The following is a 6000-nucleotide window of genomic DNA, read 5'->3' on the forward strand; positions in this document are numbered from 1 at the left end:
AAGGATGAGTTTGCAACTACTTTACTTTTGGAGAAAATTCAAAACATTCATTATTCAATAGGGCCCAAACTATCAAAAACCAGCGGTTTCAATGAACACACATTTCTTGGTAGAATCATGCAGGACTGAAATTTTTGATGTTTTTCTACTCCTCTCATGAGCCCAAACAAGTCTCTAAAAGCATGAGTTTGCAACTACTTTACTTTTGGAGAAAATTCAAAACATTCATTATTCAATAGAGCCCAATAGCAAAAACCAGCGTTTTGAATGAAGAATCACATTTCTTGGTAGAATCATGCAGGATTGAAATTTTTGATGGTTTTTTACTCCTCTCAACAGCCCAAACAAGTTTCTAAAAGGATGAGTTTGCAACTACTTTACTTTTGGAGAAAATTCAAAACATTCATTATTCAATAGGGCCCAAACTATCAAAAACCAGCGGTTTCAATGAACACACATTTCTTGGTAGAATCATGCAGGACTGAAATTTTTGATGTTTTTCTACTCCTCTCATGAGCCCAAACAAGTCTCTAAAAGCATGAGTTTGCAAATACTTTACTTTTGGAGAAAATTCAAAACATTCATTATTCAATAGAGCCCAATAGCAAAAACCAGCGTTTTGAATGAAGAATCACATTTCTTGGTAGAATCATGCAGGATTGAAATTTTTGATGGTTTTTTACTCCTCTCAACAGCCCAAACAAGTTTCTAAAAGGATGAGTTTGCAACTACTTTACTTTTGGAGAAAATTCAAAACATTCATTATTCAATAGGGCCCAAACTATCAAAAACCAGCGGTTTCAATGAACACACATTTCTTGGTAGAATCATGCAGGACTGAAATTTTTGATGTTTTTCTACTCCTCTCATGAGCCCAAACAAGTCTCTAAAAGCATGAGTTTGCAACTACTTTACTTTTGGAGAAAATTCTAAACATTCATTATTCAATATGGCCCAAACTATCAAAAACCAGCGGTTTGAATGAACACACATTTCTTGGTAGAATCATGCAGGACTGAAATTTTTGATGTTTTTCTACTCCTCTCATGAGCCCAAACAAGTCTCTAAAAGCATGAGTTTGCAACTACTTTACTTTTGGAGAAAATTCAAAACATTCATTATTCAATAGAGCCCAATAGCAAAAACCAGCGTTTTGAATGAAGAATCACATTTCTTGGTAGAATCATGCAGGATTGAAATTTTTGATGGTTTTTTACTCCTCTCAACAGCCCAAACAAGTTTCTAAAAGGATGAGTTTGCAACTACTTTACTTTTGGAGAAAATTCAAAACATTCATTATTCAATAGGGCCCAAACTATCAAAAACCAGCAGTTTCAATGAACACACGTCTTGGTAGAATCATGCAGGACTGAAATTTTTGATGTTTTTCTACTCCTCTCATGAGCCCAAACAAGTCTCTAAAAGCATGAGTTTGCAACTACTTTACTTTTGGAGAAAATTCAAAACATTCATTATTCAATAGAGCCCAATAGCAAAAACCAGCGTTTTGAATGAAGAATCACATTTCTTGGTAGAATCATGCAGGATTGAAATTTTTGATGGTTTTTTACTCCTCTCAACAGCCCAAACAAGTTTCTAAAAGGATGAGTTTGCAACTACTTTACTTTTGGAGAAAATTCAAAACATTCATTATTCAATAGGGCCCAAACTATCAAAAACCAGCGGTTTCAATGAACACACATTTCTTGGTAAAATCATGCAGGGCTGAAATTTTTGATGTTTTTCTACTCCTCTCATGAGCCCAAACAAGTCTCTAAAAGCATGAGTTTGCAACTACTTTACTTTTGGAGAAAATTCAAAACATTCATTATTCAATAGAGCCCAATAGCAAAAACCAGCGTTTTGAATGAAGAATCACATTTCTTGGTAGAATCATGCAGGATTGAAATTTTTGATGGTTTTTTACTCCTCTCAACAGCCCAAACAAGTTTCTAAAAGGATGAGTTTGCAACTACTTTACTTTTGGAGAAAATTCAAAACATTCATTATACAATAGGGCCCAAACTATCAAAAACCAGCCGTTTCAATGAACACACATTTCTTGGTAGAATCATGCAGGACTGAAATTTTTGATGTTTTTCTACTCCTCTCATGAGCCCAAACAAGTCTCTAAAAGCATGAGTTTGCAACTACTTTACTTTTGGAGAAAATTCAAAACATTCATTATTCAATAGAGCCCAATAGCAAAAACCAGCGTTTTGAATGAAGAATCACATTTCTTGGTAGAATCATGCAGGATTGAAATTTTTGATGGTTTTTTACTCCTCTCAACAGCCCAAACAAGTTTCTAAAAGGATGAGTTTGCAACTACTTTACTTTTGGAGAAAATTCAAAACATTCATTATTCAATAGGGCCCAAACTATCAAAAACCAGCGGTTTGAATGAACACATTTCTTGGTAGAATCATGCAGGACTGAAATTTTTGATGTTTTTCTACTCCTCTCATGAGCCCAAACAAGTCTCTAAAAGCATGAGTTTGCAACTACTTTACTTTTGGAGAAAATTCAAAACATTCACTACTCAATAGAGCCCAATAGCAAAAATCAGGTTTTGAATGAAGAATCACATTTCTTGGTAAAATCATGCAGGATTGAAATTTTTGATGGTTTTTTACTCCTCTCAACAGCCCAAACAAGTTTCTAAAAGGATGAGTTTGCAACTACTTTACTTTTGGAGAAAATTAAAAACATTCATTATTCAATAGGGCCCAAACTATCAAAAACCAGCGGTTTCAATGAACACACATTTCTTGGTAGAATCATGCAGGACTGAAATTTTTGATGTTTTTCTACTCCTCTCATGAGCCCAAACAAGTCTCTAAAAGCATGAGTTTGCAACTACTTTACTTTTGGAGAAAATTCAAAACATTCATTATTCAATAGAGCCCAATAGCAAAAACCAGCGTTTTGAATGAAGAATCACATTTCTTGGTAGAATCATGCAGGATTGAAATTTTTGATGGTTTTTTACTCCTCTCAACAGCCCAAACAAGTTTCTAAAAGGATGAGTTTGCAACTACTTTACTTTTGGAGAAAATTCAAAACATTCATTATTCAATAGGGCCCAAACTATCAAAAACCAGCGGTTTCAATGAACACACATTTCTTGGTAGAATCATGCAGGACTGAAATTTTTGATGTTTTTCTACTCCTCTCATGAGCCCAAACAAGTCTCTAAAAGCATGAGTTTGCAACTACTTTACTTTTGGAGAAAATTCTAAACATTCATTATTCAATATGGCCCAAACTATCAAAAACCAGCGGTTTGAATGAACACACATTTCTTGGTAGAATCATGCAGGACTGAAATTTTTGATGTTTTTCTACTCCTCTCATGAGCCCAAACAAGTCTCTAAAAGCATGAGTTTGCAACTACTTTACTTTTGGAGAAAATTCAAAACATTCATTATTCAATAGAGCCCAATAGCAAAAACCAGCGTTTTGAATGAAGAATCACATTTCTTGGTAGAATCATGCAGGATTGAAATTTTTGATGGTTTTTTACTCCTCTCAACAGCCCAAACAAGTTTCTAAAAGGATGAGTTTGCAACTACTTTACTTTTGGAGAAAATTCAAAACATTCATTATACAATAGGGCCCAAACTATCAAAAACCAGCCGTTTCAATGAACACACATTTCTTGGTAGAATCATGCAGGACTGAAATTTTTGATGTTTTTCTACTCCTCTCATGAGCCCAAACAAGTCTCTAAAAGCATGAGTTTGCAACTACTTTACTTTTGGAGAAAATTCAAAACATTCATTATTCAATAGAGCCCAATAGCAAAAACCAGCGTTTTGAATGAAGAATCACATTTCTTGGTAGAATCATGCAGGATTGAAATTTTTGATGGTTTTTTACTCCTCTCAACAGCCCAAACAAGTTTCTAAAAGGATGAGTTTGCAACTACTTTACTTTTGGAGAAAATTCAAAACATTCATTATTCAATAGGGCCCAAACTATCAAAAACCAGCGGTTTGAATGAACACATTTCTTGGTAGAATCATGCAGGAGTGAAATTTTTTGTTTTTCTACTCCTCTCATGAGCCCAAACAAGTCTCTAAAAGCATGAGTTTGCAACTACTTTACTTTTGGAGAAAATTCAAAACATTCACTACTCAATAGAGCCCAATAGCAAAAATCAGGTTTTGAATGAAGAATCACATTTCTTGGTAAAATCATGCAGGATTGAAATTTTTGATGGTTTTTTACTCCTCTCAACAGCCCAAACAAGTTTCTAAAAGGATGAGTTTGCAACTACTTTACTTTTGGAGAAAATTCAAAACATTCATTATTCAATAGGGCCCAAACTATCAAAAACCAGCGGTTTCAATGAACACACATTTCTTGGTAGAATCATGCAGGACTGAAATTTTTGATGTTTTTCTACTCCTCTCATGAGCCCAAACAAGTCTCTAAAAGCATGAGTTTGCAACTACTTTACTTTTGGAGAAAATTCAAAACATTCATTATTCAATAGAGCCCAATAGCAAAAACCAGCGTTTTGAATGAAGAATCACATTTCTTGGTAGAATCATGCAGGATTGAAATTTTTGATGGTTTTTTACTCCTCTCAACAGCCCTAACAAGTTTCTAAAAGGATGAGTTTGCAACTACTTTACTTTTGGAGAAAATTCAAAACATTCATTATTCAATAGGGCCCAAACTATCAAAAACCAGCGGTTTGAATGAACACACATTTCTTGGTAGAATCATGCAGGACTGAAATTTTTGATGTTTTTCTACTCCTCTCATGAGCCCAAACAAGTCTCTAAAAGCATGAGTTTGCAACTACTTTACTTTTGGAGAAAATTCAAAACATTCATTATTCAATAGAGCCCAATAGCAAAAACCAGCGTTTTGAATGAAGAATCACATTTCTTGGTAGAATCATGCAGGATTGAAATTTTTGATGGTTTTTTACTCCTCTCAACAGCCCAAACAAGTTTCTAAAAGGATGAGTTTGCAACTACTTTACTTTTGGAGAAAATTCAAAACATTCATTATTCAATAGGGCCCAAATTATCAAAAACCAGCGGTTTCAATGAACACACATTTCTTGGTAGAATCATGCAGGACTGAAATTTTTGATGTTTTTCTACTCCTCTCATGAGCCCAAGCAAGTCTCTAAAAGCATGAGTTTGCAACTACTTTACTTTTGGAGAAAATTCTAAACATTCATTATTCAATATGGCCCAAACTATCAAAAACCAGCGGTTTGAATGAACACACATTTCTTGGTAGAATCATGCAGGACTGAAATTTTTGATGTTTTTCTACTCCTCTCATGAGCCCAAACAAGTCTCTAAAAGCATGAGTTTGCAACTACTTTACTTTTGGAGAAAATTCAAAACATTCATTATTCAATAGAGCCCAATAGCAAAAACCAGCGTTTTGAATGAAGAATCACATTTCTTGGTAGAATCATGCAGGATTGAAATTTTTGATGGTTTTTTACTCCTCTCAACAGCCCAAACAAGTTTCTAAAAGGATGAGTTTGCAACTACTTTACTTTTGGAGAAAATTCAAAACATTCATTATTCAATAGGGCCCAAACTATCAAAAACCAGCGGTTTCAATGAACACACGTTTCTTGGTAGAATCATGCAGGACTGAAATTTTTGATGTTTTTCTACTCCTCTCATGAGCCCAAACAAGTCTCTAAAAGCATGAGTTTGCAACTACTTTACTTTTGGAGAAAATTCAAAACATTCATTATTCAATAGAGCCCAATAGCAAAAACCAGCGTTTTGAATGAAGAATCACATTTCTTGGTAGAATCATGCAGGATTGAAATTTTTGATGGTTTTTTACTCCTCTCAACAGCCCAAACAAGTTTCTAAAAGGATGAGTTTGCAACTACTTTACTTTTGGAGAAAATTCAAAACATTCATTATACAATAGGGCCCAAACTATCAAAAACCAGCCGTTTCAATGAACACACATTTCTTGGTAGAATCATGCAGGACTGAAATTTTT

Source organism: Dendrobates tinctorius, unplaced genomic scaffold (assembly GCF_039654945.1).
Source record: "Dendrobates tinctorius isolate UK_male_01 unplaced genomic scaffold, ASM3965494v1 ptg000019l, whole genome shotgun sequence".
Lineage (NCBI taxonomy): Eukaryota > Metazoa > Chordata > Amphibia > Anura > Dendrobatidae > Dendrobates > Dendrobates tinctorius.